At 43.0% G+C, this 17,641-nt stretch overlaps 1 protein-coding gene across 7 annotated transcripts in view; it reads left to right on the forward strand.

The window, feature by feature from the left end:
- The window catches only part of DAAM2 (dishevelled associated activator of morphogenesis 2), a 190,849-nt gene that overhangs the window by 76,358 nt on the left and 96,850 nt on the right, over positions 1 to 17,641 (forward strand). The gene's annotated exons all lie outside the window — the stretch shown is intronic.

Here is a 17,641-nt window from a genome sequence, read left to right on the forward strand (position 1 = left end):
TCTAGTGTGGGTGCACTTGTACTATATAAAAGACAGGTTTGAGTGTAAAGCCTTTTGACCCAAATCCCCAAGTGAAATGATGACACCAACATCATCTGAGATCTGTAGTGAGAAAAGCATTTGCGTTTGCTTCCTGAAGCAGGCCCAGAGGGTAAATCCTCATCTTGCCATCTGCTCTACAAGGGGTATAATGAAACATATTGGTGTGCTTGAATGAATTTTTAAAAGCCCTATTTTCCCCTTGTTGCAGTTAAAATCTGGGGCATTGTCCTATACAAGAGTTAATGACAAGAAGAGCTAAGCCTAGCTGTTCTGGAAAAGCCTCCCCTGTGATGGGTTTTCCAGTCCAGTAAATATTCAGTACATTTCCACCCCCTTTTTGAGGAAAATGGGCACTTTGAAGTACTTCTCTTGTCTTGTGGTCTTTCAACTGCTATCATAAAAATGCAGTTGGAGACGTACATTGTGCAAGAGGAGGAGATTGAAGAACTAGGAATGTGTTGGGATCCTTTATTTGGGTTAGGATCACAAACACCTCCAGAGCTTGTAAACCTGCTGGTGAGGAATCCGAGCTGAGGCGGGTTTACATGTGTGGGCTGCTCTCTTTTGGGGGTGCACCCAGATCAACCAGCCAAGGAATGACAGCTGCCCTAACTGGACCGTTTCATGGCAGTGCTTGTCAAATGACAAGCTGATGCTGATCTCAGCTGAAATGCCTGCTCTCGATGCTGCTCAACCAGACGAACAGTTCTAGGATGGATCTCAAGCATTTGTGCTGCTGCACATGTCTAAATGCACAAGAAACAAAGCAAACAATTACATGTAACCACAAACTTTGCTCCTCAAAGGGCCACTTTCATGCTTCCAACTGAAAGAGGGGAAAACAGATGGCTTTAGCATCTCTTCTTCAATGAACAGGCGAGGAAGAGAAGCTCTATACAGTAGGAAGGGTATGTGGAGTGGCCCTGTACCTCATAAATTTTAAAAATGGCCCTACCTGACTGTCAAGGTTGTTCTAGCCAGCATCACTTCTTTTTCCTTCAGTCTCTTCTCAGCTGGCACTGTGTGTAGTACCATGTAGTAAAGTGCTGCTGCAGTTGGTGGTCTATTCAGCAAGTGCCAAGCTGGTTTTGTGCCTGCTGGCAAAAATGGCTGTGCTAAGCACATGTGTTTTTCCTTGCACAGATTTATTGACTGAACAGGAACTGCAGAATAATCTGGAAGAACTATTGCAAGGCAAGGGAAAATCAATTTTTTCATGAAAATGCTTCTCCGACTCCTTGTTCAAATTTGTTAGCAGTAGTGTGTTCTTGCCACAGTGGATTCTGATTCCTTTTGTTCAATATTAAAAGTCCTGGACTCTTCTTGTTTGTTAAGATAGTGGGTTGCTTGACAGTAAAGATGTTGCCATCTATATCTCTCTTACAGCTGCAACTGGACCCCAAATGTGAACTCAGATCGTACTAAGGGTAATATAGATGCTGGAAATTCAGGAAAAGAAGGAAAATATAAAGAATGTTAGCACAGAGGAAAAAGCAGTGTTTGTGCTTTTGATGTTTTTCTCTTTTTCTGTTGTTAGTGTGTCTGTTGATGTGGTCATGGTGTTTGAGAAGGTGGAATTCAACATGGTCTATTTTAGGAGGGAAGGTCTGTGAGGAAGGAGTTGTCATTTTAAGCTACCATTCTCAAAGTTGATCACATTACTACAGTGTGCAAACTTGAATGATAATATCCTTATCTGAGTTACTTGTACCGTACTAGATTGTTAAACTAAGATTTGAGAAATATTTGCCTTTATCTCCTCAGTCATTGGAGCATTTTGGTATTTAGCTCAGGTGGGACATTGACTGGATTCTCCTATCATGGTTCATTTCTCTTACACGGCATTTAAACATGGATCGTTGTGTTTTTTTGTTTTTCTTTTCTCCCCCCAGAGCCCCTAAGTAAGAGGTTGTGTTGACTTTATAGATTCACAAAAGCTCTTTACCCACTTTACTATTTACAAACCTCCCCAGCTTTGCCAGAACTAAACTTTAGACCTTATGCTGCTAACAGTGCCCACTAAGTTACATTAGTTACAGGTAATAAGTAGTATAAATACTTTTGAACTCTGTTTTTAATAACTTCAGAATTACCAGAATTACCCAGCGTTTGCCTTGGTCTGCCTTTGTTTCTTCTTGTTGATTTAAATGGCAGCTCCATATAGGGCCCTGGCATTCTTTAGTTGCCAAAAGAGGTAAGTTGCTACTTGTGTGAGGCAGCACACATTCTCCCTCCCTCCCTCTCTCTCTGTGAATAGATCATGTTTTCTGGCCTTAAACCCCAGCTTTTGTTGTCATAGAGAAGACACACACCGAATTGGTATATAGTCCTGATCAACAAGACCACTGAAAATCAAAAATGCATGGAACTATCTGAGAATTCATTTACTTAATTTATCAGAGAAAGCAAAACAATTTCTGAGCAAGGCATCGGTGCGACATGTACTGGATAACACACTTTCATCAAGAGCCACAGGGAGATGGGATCCAAGTCGAAATAACAGTAGTAGCAGTTCCCACTGCAAACAGCTGACTTGGAAGTAGCAACTTTCCTTCTTGCTTAGCTCTCCCTTGCAGGCCATTTAATGTAATGGATACAACATAAACCTCAGATGAAAACTAGGCTTCACCACATTGAATAAGTACTCCCATATATCACTAGCCCCACTCAAGCTTGCCAAGTCCTAGCTGTGGCAGTGTTCATGAGGCCCCTCTTTGGCTCTGCAACCTGCAAGAGTATTTATTGGGTAAAAAGTAAAAGAATTGCCTCTATTGTGAATATAGACTGCCTTAGACATTAGTCTATGTATGTAGGCAAAAGAGAACATCAGCTGCCTTTCTCTGTGCTTGTTGACAGGCCTGGAGAACAAAGTTCTCTGTTGTTCCCCAGCAGCCTTCCAGGGAAGCTGAGGGAAATACACGTAGAGTTGGCTCTTCTGTGTCTGGGTGCCCAGCGTGGAGCACCACCTTTCCAGAAAAGTATCCTTCATTTCTGAAACTTATTTAGTCCATAGTTTCTGACTGAAATTTTGTGGCTTAGAAATACATCCATAGGCCCTCACTTCAAACCCCAAACACGTGTCGTATATTGATCACAGTATTTAATCACATTTAAATTCAGGCGTGTTGCCAAGGTTTGAGTATTTCAGTTTCACTTTATCAATCTTCTGAGTCATTCTATCTTCTTCCTGAATTCTTTTTAATACAGGGATTTAACTTATGTCGCTTGTGTTACATGTAAATCTCAGTTTCAGACTGTACCTCTGACAGGCCTGTGGCTTTGAGTTGTTATCAATGCAATTTTCTCTGCAGCCATATTTTCAAAGTGCCTTTGTGTCATTTTTCCTGTAAGATGGAGGCTCCTTTATTCCCTGTGCCCATCCCTTCTGTGCTTTCCTTTAATGAATGACTGTACCTAATCAGTCCGGAAGGTTGTGTAGTGCCAAATGCAATCAAGATCTGCAGAGGTCCTTCATTTTTATTTGCATGTAATGAGCTCTGACTTCAGCAAACTGACTGCTTTGACTTGCTGGCCTTGGCCCAGGGGAGACTCCCCGCCCCAAATTACTGCTCTTGTTTTCTTGCACTTGATGAGAGTGTGCCAGTGGAGGCTAGAAGAAAATACAAATTATGAGACTAAGTTGGATTTTTCACGATGGGAGGCTCCTATCCAGGAAGAAGGCTTAGCATTGCCCTCTGAGTGTAAGGCACTGCCTCCAGAGGCAGAATGGGCAGCAATTTGAGGCAACAGATCACTTTCCTAGCTGATGGGGGCCAGGCCACAAAACTTTCCTTTCTCTTGGGTTGGTTTGTAGTTGTCAGATTAACATTTTTCATACATTCAGATGCACTTGTCTTCTATTATAATCATGGCAGAAGTACTGGATGGTTTAAGGTTTCTGAAGCTATTAGGAGACTGAGGCTTGGGAGGCAAAATCTCTCCCTAGTATCACGGTCTGTCTGGTTATGCACAGATGTTTGTTTATGTCCAGCACAGTTCTTCAGTCCAAGATTGATACTTTAAAAACAACAACAAAACAACCGTTAATTGCACATATCCAGAATCCCTGTCTCTTTTCCCATCTCTTTTTTCCTCTTTACTTTTAGCTCTTCAAATAAATTTTTTCATAATGTCAGGCCTGCTTTACACATGTCCCACGTGCAGTACACGTGTCCAAGTCCTGATTCTAACACGTATCACTACAGGCAGCTTTCTGGAGTTACTCAGGTCCTGCTACATGAGGTATGTTACGTTTTAGATTTCATGGCAGAGATAACTCTGCCCTTCACACTCACCTATGTGTGGAGTAGGAGACAGGCTCGTGGCACTGAGCGCGGCACCGCACTCTTCCTCTCTCCAGGCTCCTGTCCAATAGGCACAGCTGGTTGGCAGCTCCCAGCTCCCTGACCAGCTGTGTGAGGAGAAGCAGTTGCTGGGCTGCAGACGTGTGAGACCCAGATGCAGTGAGAGGAGCATGAGATGGGAGCCAGCAAACCATGTCTCACACTCCGTGCATGACAATCAGTAGGGTTGTATAAACAAATGCAAAAACAGACCTAGGCTTACATGCCGGATTTGGGTGTGAAAAAGCCAGGGCAGTTTCCAAAGTACCTGTGTAGTTACAAGGCTTTTGTGCAGGGATACATTGCTTTGCAGATCTTGTTGCTTTACTGCAAGACTTATGGGTAGATCCTTAGCTGATACAAAGCAGCTCGGTTCCACTGAGGACAGTAGCAGCATTGCATCATTCTGCGTTGCCTGAAATTTGGCCTGTGTGGTGTTTTCTGTGTCTGTGGGGACTGCTGGAAGCTGAATATCCCAAGCAGAGCGTACTGGCTGCCTTCCTGAGAGGTGGGGAAGGTTGTGGTCGTGGTGGGAATGTTTGAAGGGAATGTTCAAACATTCCCTTTGTGTATGTTTTGGGTATGATTTGCTTACAGTAGACAGGAAACACCTGAGGAACACCTACTTGCTGTGCTACATGTTTGTAATGGGATAACCATGATGTTCCCTGATTGAGGAAATGCATATAGTCCATCTCGAGCATGAAAGGAGCAGCACTGGATTTTGAAAGCACAGCAGAGACATAGTTTGGGGTGCAAAAAGAGGGGAAGGAACAGATCCTGGCACTAGAGAATCAATGTGCTTTCGAAGTCTATCTTGTGTCTTCCCTCTACTGAACATTTGGAAAATGACATGATATCCCCCTAAGCCATTGGTAGGGTGGATGTGTTTGCTGTTCAGACATCTGCCCAAGTGTTTCTAATACCTTACCAGCTGACTGGAGAACACTGCCATGTTTCAGTACAGCTGCAAGTGCATTTAGTGATAGGCAGTGTTATATAAAAATAAAAAATAATGATAATTTAAAACTTTACTGTGGCCTTTCTCTTGTTAAGGAAATCATTAGTACATTTAAGGTTTTATGTCTCATTATGTCTGTAATGATGAGCCAGGAACTTCCTGGACTGAGTCTGATGGCTGCTGAAGTGATAAAACATTGAGATGATAATAGTAGGAGTCATATGTGCTAGCTGGAAGGATCAAATTAATTTATTTCAAGTTCCCTGGACTTTCAGCTCCAGTTGGATAGGTACAAAGTAGACAACTTCCTACTTTCTCCTAGAATTGAACCGGCAATCTTATAAAATTCCTGCCAGTTTGACATCTGCTGTCTTAAAGTAACAGGTTCTGCCATCTCTAGTGGAAATAGAGCCAGCAGCAGGACAGAGACATCCTACTGGTCTGCACCTTTGACATGGCTTCTCAGAGCATGATTCTTGCCCTTCTGCAGTTTCTTTTCTTTCTTTACTTCTGTTTATTAGTGTCTTATGTTGTTCAAAGCTGTACTAAATGTCCTACAAACACCCTTCAGAGAGGACGTTTGAATTCTAGATTTGGTTTGCTGAGGATGGGTGGGAGAATGGATCAAGTCAGAGAGATCATTTGAGGTGAGAAGGAGCCACCTGGAGATGAATCTGGGAGAAATGGCAGAGGAAAGCATTGAGTTATGCAAAGAGCGTGATGGCTGGATTGTTACTGGGTAGGAGTGATAAGGAGAGACAATGTTTTCCGAAGCATTGCAGGAAAATACAAAGCAAATGAAGTAGCTGTGGTGCTGAAGGGAGAGGCAAGAGAGGGTGCAAAGATGGAGGTGGCATGGCACAAATGCCAGGCCAAAATGATCTTCTGGCTGTGGTTTTGGAGGGAGAGCTTGCATGTTGATGAAGGGAAGCTGAATGACAGATGCGTGTTTCTTCTGCAGCTCAGAGAAGAAGGGTCAGCTCTGAGATGTCCTAGGAGGAATGATTTGTCACTTAGTCTGATCTGAGCAAGAAAAGGGGAACCAGGTCTCTATGATGATGAAGACCTTATAAAATTTATAATAAAATTATTTTGTAAAAGTAACCACCTGAAGCTGGGGAGGCAATGAAGTTTTTCTGTGAGGAGGAAAGGCTGTGAAAGAGGTCTGGGTGTGAGTGTTTTGCAGGGTAAGCAGTTGCACCTATTGAGGTAAAGTAGCTGGGGTACAGGAGAAACTGTTAGCAAAACAAGGTAATTGAATCAAGAAGTAGATAACAGTCAGTAAGGATTATCTTTTTAATGTCTTGATTCAAATCAGTTTCTGTATGTGCTCATCTAATAGCAGTTTATATCAGATATAATAATCATGCAAATAGTGTATAGTATAGCCTGGGGGGGTGGAGGAGGGAAGTTTACAATTATTTCATGCCTGCCTCTGTGTCCTTCTCTAGGTGGATTTTGTCTTCAAACAGTGCTCAAGGCTGCTTATTGCTCAGGTAGTTATCGTTACCTGTTAAGGTATCTGGCAAGGCTCTTTCAGGATTGGTGGGAAATGACTGTCTTCACCTGTCGTGTGCCTGGCCTGCAAGACTGCAGAGTGAGGGAAGCAAGGTGCCACAGGTGAGGCTGAGTGGAAGGAGAGGCACCTTTTCAGGGTACGAGGCTTTCCGGTCAGAAGTTTCCAGGCATCTTCTTCTGCAGCTGCTGAGGGGGAGCTGTTTGTGTCACTAAATGCAGACAACAAGTGGCACTTCTACTTGTTGCTTCGGCACCGGATGGGAGCAGCGCATGGAGGGCAGGCATCAGAAGGTGCTTTTTCTGTCACTCATCGCACTGGGCTGCATCCACAGCTGCTGTCTTTGACATGTTTAGTCCAGAGGAAGTACAGACAGATGTCTTCCACCTGGCATGGGAACAGCACTTATCCACAGCTTGGAACATTAGGTACTACTGCTTCTCTAACTGGCAAAGGCTGTAAGCTTGCTGAGAGGAAAACTTATTTCAAGAGCGCTACTATTTTTTTTTCCTTTTTTTTTTTTTTTTTCAGGGTCCGTTTCCTAGGACGCACTTGCACAACTTGTATCATGCATTCATGAGTTTGCTTCCAGAGTGTGAAACAGGGAATAGTAGTGCTTCTTAAACCAGCTTTAGTACAGAACTGTGGCCAGATTGAAAAGGTGCTGAAAAGATGCAGCACATGGAGGTCATAGGAAGCACAGTAGCCTTTCAGTGGCAAAATGTGTTGTATTTGAAGATCTCGGGAGCAAATCCCTGCTACTGCATCCTGTTGTACACATTGCCCTGCTCTTTTTTTCAGGCGGAATCTGACATGAGATTCTGTAGCCGTCCTGGGCAAACCCTCCTTTCTCTTACATCTGGACCCAGTGCTATGTGCCAAAGCGCCCCAGCCAGCATCTGTGTATTCTAGGCACTTTTATATTAAAAACACTCAAGGGCACCTTTTTATTTTGCAGTTTCCCATCATTTGTTGACCACGTAAAGGGAGAGGCTCCCCAGGCCAATAACACAAACATCTTTTGAAAAGAATTTAGCAGTGTGCACAACATTGTTATGCAATGGTTTACTAGGTGGAGGTTTGAAGAATAACTTCTCCAAAGGAAATTACAAGGGGAAAGCAGATTGCAGTTTCCCAATTTGGAAGTTGTCCAGGGAGATCCCTGAGTCATGGAAAACCATTGGGATTGCTTTAGTGGCTGTGTTTCAGCATTACATCTTGTACAGAGAGCAACAGCTGGATGAGTTTGTCAGACAGTGTAAAGTTGTTGGCTTCTGCTTCAACAAGGAGAGAGAACTTTGGGATTACGAATGCTTAACCAAATAACAACAAATCCTCGTTGCATCTAGGGGACAAATTTGGTCTGCAAGGCGAATGCTCATCTTTCTCTTATTCCTTTTGCTGTATTTTCTGAATGTTTCTGATAAGTTCATTCTTAAAAAATACTTAGAGAAAAAAAAATTGTCTGGTGCTTTCTGAAACCCAGTGATGTCAGTGCAGTAGTTGCTGTTCTGATTATCAGAGTACTTGAGCAATGAGACAGGACAGGGTGTGAGTGAATAACCAAATATACTGTCATGCCTTCAGCTCAGTGTTTGACTGTGGAAATATTCAGTTTGCAAGCAAGACTATTGTGGAATTGTCCTCCACCTCACCCCAGAGGAGATGAGAGAAGCCTCATAAATGGGTGTTCTTGTAGCTGATCTGGATAGATTAATAGTAAATACAGCTCATCTCCATTTATTGAAGTAGAATTTAACTATTAGCAAAAAGGGGACTGATAGACTGCTAAGTCTATTCTATTCCTGAAGCCTGGGTTGTAGGCGGTTGAGTGAGACTATATTAAAGGTTGTCTAGCCAAGACATTTAGTCTCAGTTACAATTTAAAGCAGGTAAATTGGGAGAGAGATTGATATTTTGCACTGGCATAAATCCAGGGTAACTTCACTCACTTCAGTAGAGTTAGGATACGTTCTGATCTCTGGTTTGCACTGCTAAATCTGGGGTAATTATTCTGAGAGCAAGAGAAGGACTAAAGCCAGCTTCTAGTTTCATTTCTATCTGTCTAAACCTGAACCAGTGCCAGAAATTATGTTGATTTTTTGGAGTTCCTTTGGTTATACCCTTGCATTTAAGAGCTGATTTCGAGCATGTATGTTTGAGCACCACAAACAAAGCTTGATAAGATGTTAATTTTGCTCATGAATTTCTTAACCAACCTCTCAGTTCCTCCTGCTCTTTTACGTAATATTTTATTGGAGATTTAAAGGTCAGCCAAGCTCTGACTTACCTATGTTTCCTCCATGGGGGCATATGGCAAATAGGATGCGCGCAAGAGGATAAAGCTGGGAGGAGAGAAGTAGGTGGCACCGACACCCCTGGAAATTCAGCCTGCCCTTGTCACGGGGCTGCAGCAGCAATTCCCAGCCCACGTTCTGTGGGTTGAGCCAGCAGGACTGTGTTTGGGCAGGAAGCAATCAGAGAGGTGTGTGCCTGTGTGCTTTGGCACAGTGCTTGCTGTGAATTGCTCCAGCATAGGAACCTCCTCTGAACTCATTAGTATTAAAACAGAACAGAAGAGACTTTGTAGGGAGGGAGAGGGTGGGGAAGCCGGAAAGGTAGCAGTTTAGACGGCCATTTCCTAATAACCTTTCCCACACCTACCTTCCCGTATGGGGTCTCATCTGAAGGACCTTGGCATGAAAAACAGACCCTGGCCCAGGGAGGGGGAAATAAGGGGAGGAGAAGGAAGGGAAGCAAGGGGTGGGGAACGGGCACTGTGCTGAAACAGCAGATTTATTGTTATTTAGTGTTATATACGGTGATACTGGGAGCTCTGTTTGAGAGGTGTCTGATATACTGTGTGTAACCAGAACACAGAGATAAATGTGCTGTTTGCCTTGGAGGACTTCCAATTTGTCACAGTGAAAAGATGTATCAAGCAGAATAAATGGCTTCAGGTCTGTTCAGTGTGTTCATTCAGTTGACTGGACAGTGGGACACAGGGTACACCTATCAACTGTGCAGGTTTCACTAAGCTGCAAACACCAGGCATGTTAAAAGACAAGCTTAAAACAAGAATAAATTGCATGAAAAAGGGTGGGCAGATAAAATGGGCTTCTTTTAGGAGCAAGTCTGATAATGCAGAATGGGAAGCAGCCAGGTAGGTACACTTCTACAGAAAAGAAAGTAAGGATTATAGTGGATCACGAGTGAGCATGAGTCATGCTGTTTCTTTGTTTATTAAAATAAACAGTAATAAAAAAATCATCTTCATGGAATATATAACCAGGAATGTGACATGGAAGATGCGTGAAGTAATCTTTGCACTCAGTATTGATAAGGTCTCAGCTCGAACACTGTCCCGGCTTTTGAACAGTACACTTCAAAAAAGAAGTACTTTGACCGGGGGTAGCCCAGAAGTCAATTAGAGTAGGAATGAGAGGTCTAGAGGATGTGACCTCTAAGAAAGACTGAAAGAGCTGGCCTTGTTTAGCCTCAAGAAAGAAGACTGAGGAGGGACATTACAACAGCCTTTAATAGGCTTGAAAACTGTTATCAAGAGGAAGGAAAAAATCTGCTCACCATGTCTGTGGTTGATAGGGCCGGAAGTAATAGGCTTAAATTGCAGCAGCAGGGATTTAGATTAGACATGAGCCTGACTATTCAGTTTCCATCCCCATCCCTATCATTGGGCTCGTTCCAATTCACTGACATGGACACGCAGCCCATCTTAACTGAAATAGCAGTGATGACAGTCAACTTTTTGTATTGTCGTCCTCAAATGCCCACCCAAGAGGAGTATCCATGGGGCTTCCCTCTTGCCATACCCATATTATATCCCTGCATATGTGAGAATGTGTATCTAAAGCATGATCTCTCTGCAAACATCTGTGTGTGCTGTTGCATAAGTAGGTACTGGTTTTCCTCATTCTTTCTCTTTCTATTTGCCCCAGCAGATTGTTGTCTTATCCACGTGGTTTGCCTGCAAAGGGCAGAGAAATGGGCAGCAGACAGCTGTTTCTAGTGGCCTGTAAAAGGGGAATGCCACAATCAGCCTTGCTGCTTGTATGTCCTGGTATGCTGTCAAGTCACAGAGAGGAGTAGGAGCGAGACAGGATTTAGCTCTTTGGGAAGCAAACAAAACAATTAACTCGTGATTAAGGAGGAAAAATGGGAGCAGCACAGTAGAGGGTGGTGGTGGCTGTGTGTGAAGGGTGGGGTCCTGGGGAATTAATTGACTTTTTGTTAGATACTTTTATCTGCCAAAAAGCAGTGCCCTTGATAGATGAAATTCTTATGCTGAAGCTGAGTCATAAGAATGAATAACTTCTGTGTTGGCAGCTTAGAGGAGAAACATATCTCCCAGTATGCTAACGTCAGGTGCTTTCTGCTTTGTAATGAAATGTTATAACTGAGAATCAAGAGATCTGGGCCCCCAGTACTGAGGGTGTTTTAAAGCTGCATCTCTTTGAAAAAACAAGAAGGAAAAAGAGTATAGTGAGAATCAAAGCCTTTTGTCTGTCTGCTTTGCAATTAGATCTATGGCAGTAGCTGAAACAGAAACATCACTTCTTGTGCCAGCAGGCTGTGGGAGAAGCTCCTGAGAGCAAGGTGTTTTCATCATGCACAAATGTAACAATAAAACATTGTAGGTATTGGTGGATGGCATATGTGTTATATATATAGTTGTAGTGTACTTCAGGTGCAAGTGGCATATGCATCTGCACATGCATACAGTGAGTGAATGCAGACACATAGAAACCCAGTGATGTTTACCAGTGATCCACTTAATTCTTATTAATTGTGAAACTGATCAAAATGTTGCTTTCCAGCCTCATGTGGTGCGTTATTTCCTCATACTTCACAGAGACTGCTTTTAACTGCAGAAGCTAGGATGAGGTGCAAGAATTTGGTGAGGAGAAGGGTTTGTTTGGGGGGATTCTCTTGCTTTTTTTCTTCATGGACTACAAGAAGACTTGGGAGATAGATCAAGTATCCAAGTGGGAACTTTAACTGACCTGATGGCTGGTTAAAATTTATGGCAACCAGCCATGAATTGTGCCAGGCCCTGCTCTGAGACCCTGGGGCTGGGAAACACTTGTCTAGAGAAGAGGGCTCTGTTTCCCTCTCTCTCAAAGTCAGTCTCAATCACACTGCCTGCATATATGCAGGGGGCTTTGCTGAGTGCTACTTCTTTTGCACTGGTGTTTACATCAGGTTGTTTAGTCAAATGAACCTCATTTACTGACAGCTCGGCCAGGCAGCCTCTCAGAAAGCCTCATTGGCCTCCTCAGTATCACAACTGGGGAGTCTTCCAGCAGGCTGCCTCTCATCTGTCAGCCTGGTGAGCTGGATTGAACAAAGCCATGGAAGGAGAACTGTAGGGGAACAATCCTCTACTGTCCCCTGGAGGTGATCGCAGTGACTAAATAGGGAAGGTTTGTTATGCTGGATTGGATCCTCTACTGCAAAGGCTTGAAGCACGCCGCTGACAGCCCCCTCCCTGATCTCTTCCCTCTGCTTCCCCTTCCTCTATTGTCCCAGAGATGTCAGACCTATTTATCACATATCAGCCTGAACTGTACTCAACATCAATTAACCCACCAGCAGCTATTCCCTCATAGTGACTGCACAGAGAACACGAACCTTCTCTGGGGCCCGGCAGCACATGTTGAATGGGATGCCATGGTGTGTCACAACTGCTGTTTACTTCATACAGGATTTAAATAAATTCATCCAGTGCATAAGGTCATCAGCTCTACTGTGCTACCTGAGAGCATCAGTAGAACTGGAATATGGCCTTTCCTTTGGGGCACAGTGACAGATGTGTATAAATGACCTTGTGGAACCTGAGGCAACAGGTATTATATGGTACAGGGAATTTATTACACTGGTAGCAGTATATTGTACTTCACTTTGTAACTTGGGTGGGTTTGATGCTGTTAAGAGACTGAGAGAATGATTGATGAGGTTGGTAAGGGAGAGTGCATTCGTGTGTGACAGGAAAAAAGGGTAAAGGGGAATGAGAAAAAGATTAGAGAGGGGGACAAAAAGTTAAAGGTATGTATGTGCAAGAGAAGGAAAAAAATAGAGAATAGGGATGTGAACAGGAAGCAAGATACACGTGATGCATTTAACTAGAATTCATGCAGTGCAAGGTCATAACGTGAAAATCTTGGAACCTGCATTTTTGAGGTAGGTATGCAAACAAGTTATTCAAACATAAAATTTTCAAATCATGGAGGTTTTCTAGAGCCTGTTTCTAAAGGCACCTTAATGTCATTTCTACTTGTTCAATTTTGTTCCCCATTTGATGGCTCACAGAGAACCATGCTGGCATGACTGAGCAAGAGAAAAAATACTTGCAGATACCAATGCTGTCCCCATCCTGAAAGGGACCTTAGCATCACGGAATCAGCCCGACTTTTGAGGCAGGGAGTCAGGAAGTGTTTGACTGTCTACATAGTTTATTCTGTAGCTTTGAACTTGCAGGGCTTTTGCACGGCCCTCTGAAGCTCATGGTGCTGGTCACAGGTCAGATAACTGCTAGTCTAATTTGTTCTGGATGAACATGAGCTTCCATTTTGAGTTTAACAATGGAGAGTAAAGTTTAACTTTTCTGTGGAGTGTTGCCAGTTTGTGCCATCTGAGAGTTTGGTTCCCGTGGTGCTTGTTAGTGCTGGGACCTGGCTGTCTTGTGCTGGAGTACCCATCTTCTGCTGAAGAGCCAAATGGTGCAGTAGAACTGTAATCAGTCAGTCAAAATAGGCAGTTCTGTGAAGAACAGAAGTGATGATTCTATTTGTCAGTGTATTGCATCTCCTAGCTGCATTCTGTGATGTAAAGATTGATTTCATGCCAAAGCTATTCCCCTTGGGGACAGCAGAAGGTTTACATTCTGTAATAGTTCTGTAATTATTCCGTAATAATTCTTTAATAATTGCATGAATTTGTAGGCATAAGTAAACACTAAAAAATGAGAATGTGCTTTTAAATGTCGTTAACTGCTTCCAATCATAAAAGCCATTAAATGTGAAACACAGGCCTGAGATGGATGCTTAGAGAAAGCAACAATGGAAAGGATGTGCTTTCAAGAACGTTGTAAGAGAGAGTGTGACCTACAGACAGAAATTAAAAATATAATTCAACTATCCATAGCTGAATCCATAAGAACTTAATGAAAAAAGACAGGTATCCAGCTAAACATCAGAAAATATACAAAATCTCATTTCCCTCCTGGCAAAATGCGTGTTACATACATGCTAATGAAATTATCGCCTGTAGTGAACAAAACATATCATATCAGAATTCTGTGCCCCGTTGTGCTGGAAATGCTATGCATAATTCATTGCACTTTTATGATTTTTAGTAAGTTTTAGTGCAGATTTTGAGGTTATAGTAAACTAGAGCTATGCTTCAATTTCAAAGGCATTTCTAATGGTTTGAAAAAAAGTTTTCACTCCAAACCAGATGAGGAATTTCTGCATTTCTTCTGGAAAGGGAATTCTAAGTGTATTTCTGTTTACATACTGTAAAAACAAACAAACAAGCCCTTCTGAAAGTTTATTTACACTTAACTCTGTCCCAGCCTCCCATAAATGACTGAATGGCAGAGGCAATGTATATCTTGGTACAGAGGTCTTGGTAGGTATTAAAGGCTCTCCAGAAGAACCACTGTTCTACATTCCCAGAATATTCCTTTTTCCTCTACATTATTTCATTTCACATCACTAAGAAAAGTGCTGCCCAGTCTAGGTGAGAAATGCCTTTCTGTTCAGCTCTTTTGGGGCTTTGAGTGATATCATTATCAAGCTGATGGCTACCAAGTATCAGATCCAGCTTTCTCACTTTGATAAATGTTCCCAAAAACAAGGGACATAATGTGGTTTTAAATCCCACAAAATACTCTTTTATGTTTCCTGCCCATTCCTCCTTCTCACTCCCTTTCTTTCTCTGTCTCTTATTTCCTTGGTTTGTAGCCATTTTGAATGGAGGCCATCTTCCCTTTTGGCCCAAGAACTGGGCTGGAAATATTCGAACCTTAAATCCAGCTCCAGTATGTATTAAATGTTTTATCATTGAAATTCAATCTCTCAGTAAAAAATGCCCACATGAAAGTGAAATTAACTGAAAGTATCCCTCTCTCAGTAAATAAAATAAAATAGGAAATAGATAAAGGAGAGAAATGCAAGGAGTATTAACTGGAGGTACTTTACATCTCCCTCAGGACAGCCTGGCAAATGTCTTTTTAATCTGTATTTCATGAGAACACTTGCAACATCAAGTATTTTAAGAGCCAAGAGGCTAAGATCCATTGTGCAGGGTCATGCTGGCATGAACTGCCGGAGTCGAGCCCTCCATCCAAGGCATGGCAGAAGAGCTACTACGTCTCTGTTGGGAAATGGGCTTGGGCGGTAGAGGAGGGCGTTTTCACCCTTTTGTTCTGACAAACCCTATTTTCTTGCCCTTCATGCTTGTTTCCTGGACATTCAGTCGCATTGGCTTCCTCAACCTGGCTCCAGCCCCAGGCGTGATGACTCCATTCAGAGTCTGTAGTTCTCCACTCTCCTGCCAGTCTTTGCAGTTCCTTTCTTCTTCAATCGCTGCTTGCTGTCACTGAGCTAAGTCTTCTGGCTTGAAATTTTACTTTTTGACAGGTTTGTCTCTGTAGTCATGTCAGAAGCAAATTCATGAAGCAAATTACCTTTCAGAAATACATTCAGCTCTTTCTGTAGCTACTCCTGCTTCCCTTGAAAGCAGCAAGTTTCTTTACATGCTGTCTGTTCAGATCCCATGTCCAAATAGGAAAATGCTCCATCTGATGAAGGATCTTCTTTCTCAGCTAGGTCGTTGTTGCCAGTGCAGTCGTGGAGGTCTTCTGTTCCTCCTGCTGCAGAAGGGGCTTGCAGATAGGAGACACAAGAGAATTCAGAGGGTTCTTGAAGGAGGGTTCTTATCTATTGTATTTTGCAAGGTTTTGTGGTTCTTCATAGGTTGGGATTTGATTAAGGGTTTAGGTAGAGCAGGGCATGTTATGCCTGTAACCTAGAGCAGCTTTCTGTGTTGTTACTATGCTCCCTGAGCTAATGTAATGACTTCTTGCACTCTTCTAGCTTCACCTACCCTCCTGAGTCATGATGAAGTAGGGTGCAGAAGCCCTTTGTTCCCACTGGATCTTCCATCCCTTCAAACAGCCTTTCTAAACTTATATCCTGAAAAGAATGCTCTCACGATGCAAAATTGCTTGACTAGAAGTCGCATATTCTCACTGCCCCGCTGAAGGCAGAGCGTTCTTTATGTCCCTGATACTGCCAGTGTCTGTGGGAATGTCCAGAAGTCGCTAAGTGGCAGCATCCTGCCCTCCGGGTGCATTCAGTCAATAGGAGCGTTCTTTTGATGAAATGATTATCTTGTGCTGGATTGCTTGAGATCATCATTTTTGAGAACAGGCCAGCAGGCTGGTCTGGTGGACAAAGCTGCTGTGAGAACCAAGCAGAATCAGTTAACCTCTCAGCTTGCTGCTGCAGTGGAATTCAGCTTTATTATTATTATTATTATTATTATATTTTAAAAAGGCTAAGATCATTAAGCCATTCAATAAAACAATCGTAATTTTTCTAAGAACTTAGCTGAGACCAGCCAGCCCTTTTCAGATGTGTATTCTGGCCCCTTTGGTGGTTCTTCCAAACCTGGCATTTCTGATTCCCTGTCTGCCCCTCCTTCCCCTCCCACATGCTTGACCTCCAACAGCATTCCTTCGCTTGTCTTAAGACCTTACATGTCGTTTCACTCTCCCTCTCTCCCCAAGAATGCGATCCTGGCCTGAGCTTTCTAATTGTGTGTAGCAAGGATAAAACTCCTTGCCTCGCTTGGCTGCCCTCTTGTTTGGAAACTCACCCTAAACATTTCCACATGGTTTGTACTTTTTTTGCACAGCTCGAGTTTTTTTTTTTTTTCTTTTTTTTTCATCTTTTCTTTTAAACTTCTTGTGTTAAAACAAAACAAAACAAAACACTCCAGCTTCTTCTACCTTGGGCTGCTGGCACTGACCTTGTCTTGTTACTGTTTGCATTTCTTTTGTACCTTTTTGCAGCTGAAATCTCTATGGGCTTTTAAATCTGTCAGCAGCCGCTACCAGGCTCAGTGTGCAATTTAGCTCACTGTTTTCACAAGTTTCCCAGCCCTGAAAGCTTTCCCAATGAGCCATTGTTGGGCTGAGTTAAAGAGGTATTGTCTGTGCTTGGGTTAGGTTAGTGTGGGTGCCAGAATCTGCATGTGTGGCGTTCTCAGCGCTGCGATGTCATCGAGATAGTGGCCCCCGGACACTTCCTTCTCCAAACACTTTCAAATATATAGGAAGAAGGAATCCCTGCCAAAACTGATTCATTGAAATATTACTGGAAGCTTGTCTTCTTATCGCTGTAACTCTCACTTAGACACCTTTGTCTGTCCCTGCTCATGCAGGCTGCTTGCTCTGAAGACCATCCCTACTTGTTCTCACCAGCAACTGAAATGGCCAGCTGGGACTAGAGTCCTGTTCTGGTCAGCACCGAGTGAGCAGAGAGCAAGTGGCCATCTCTGCTGAGATGATTTATAGAGCCATGAATAGGAAATGAGGCTATTGGTATCTACCTGTTACAGGAGAGAAACTGATGCTAGGAAATTCAGTGGCATATCCACAGGGGGCTCCTGACACAGCTGGGAGTCAGTTCCAGATCACAGCATTATTCCTCATTTTGTTAATGTGAGATTGGCTAGGCTCTAACAGGGTGTCTT

This window comes from Aythya fuligula, chromosome 3 (assembly GCF_009819795.1).
Source record: "Aythya fuligula isolate bAytFul2 chromosome 3, bAytFul2.pri, whole genome shotgun sequence".
NCBI classification, from domain to species: domain Eukaryota; kingdom Metazoa; phylum Chordata; class Aves; order Anseriformes; family Anatidae; genus Aythya; species Aythya fuligula.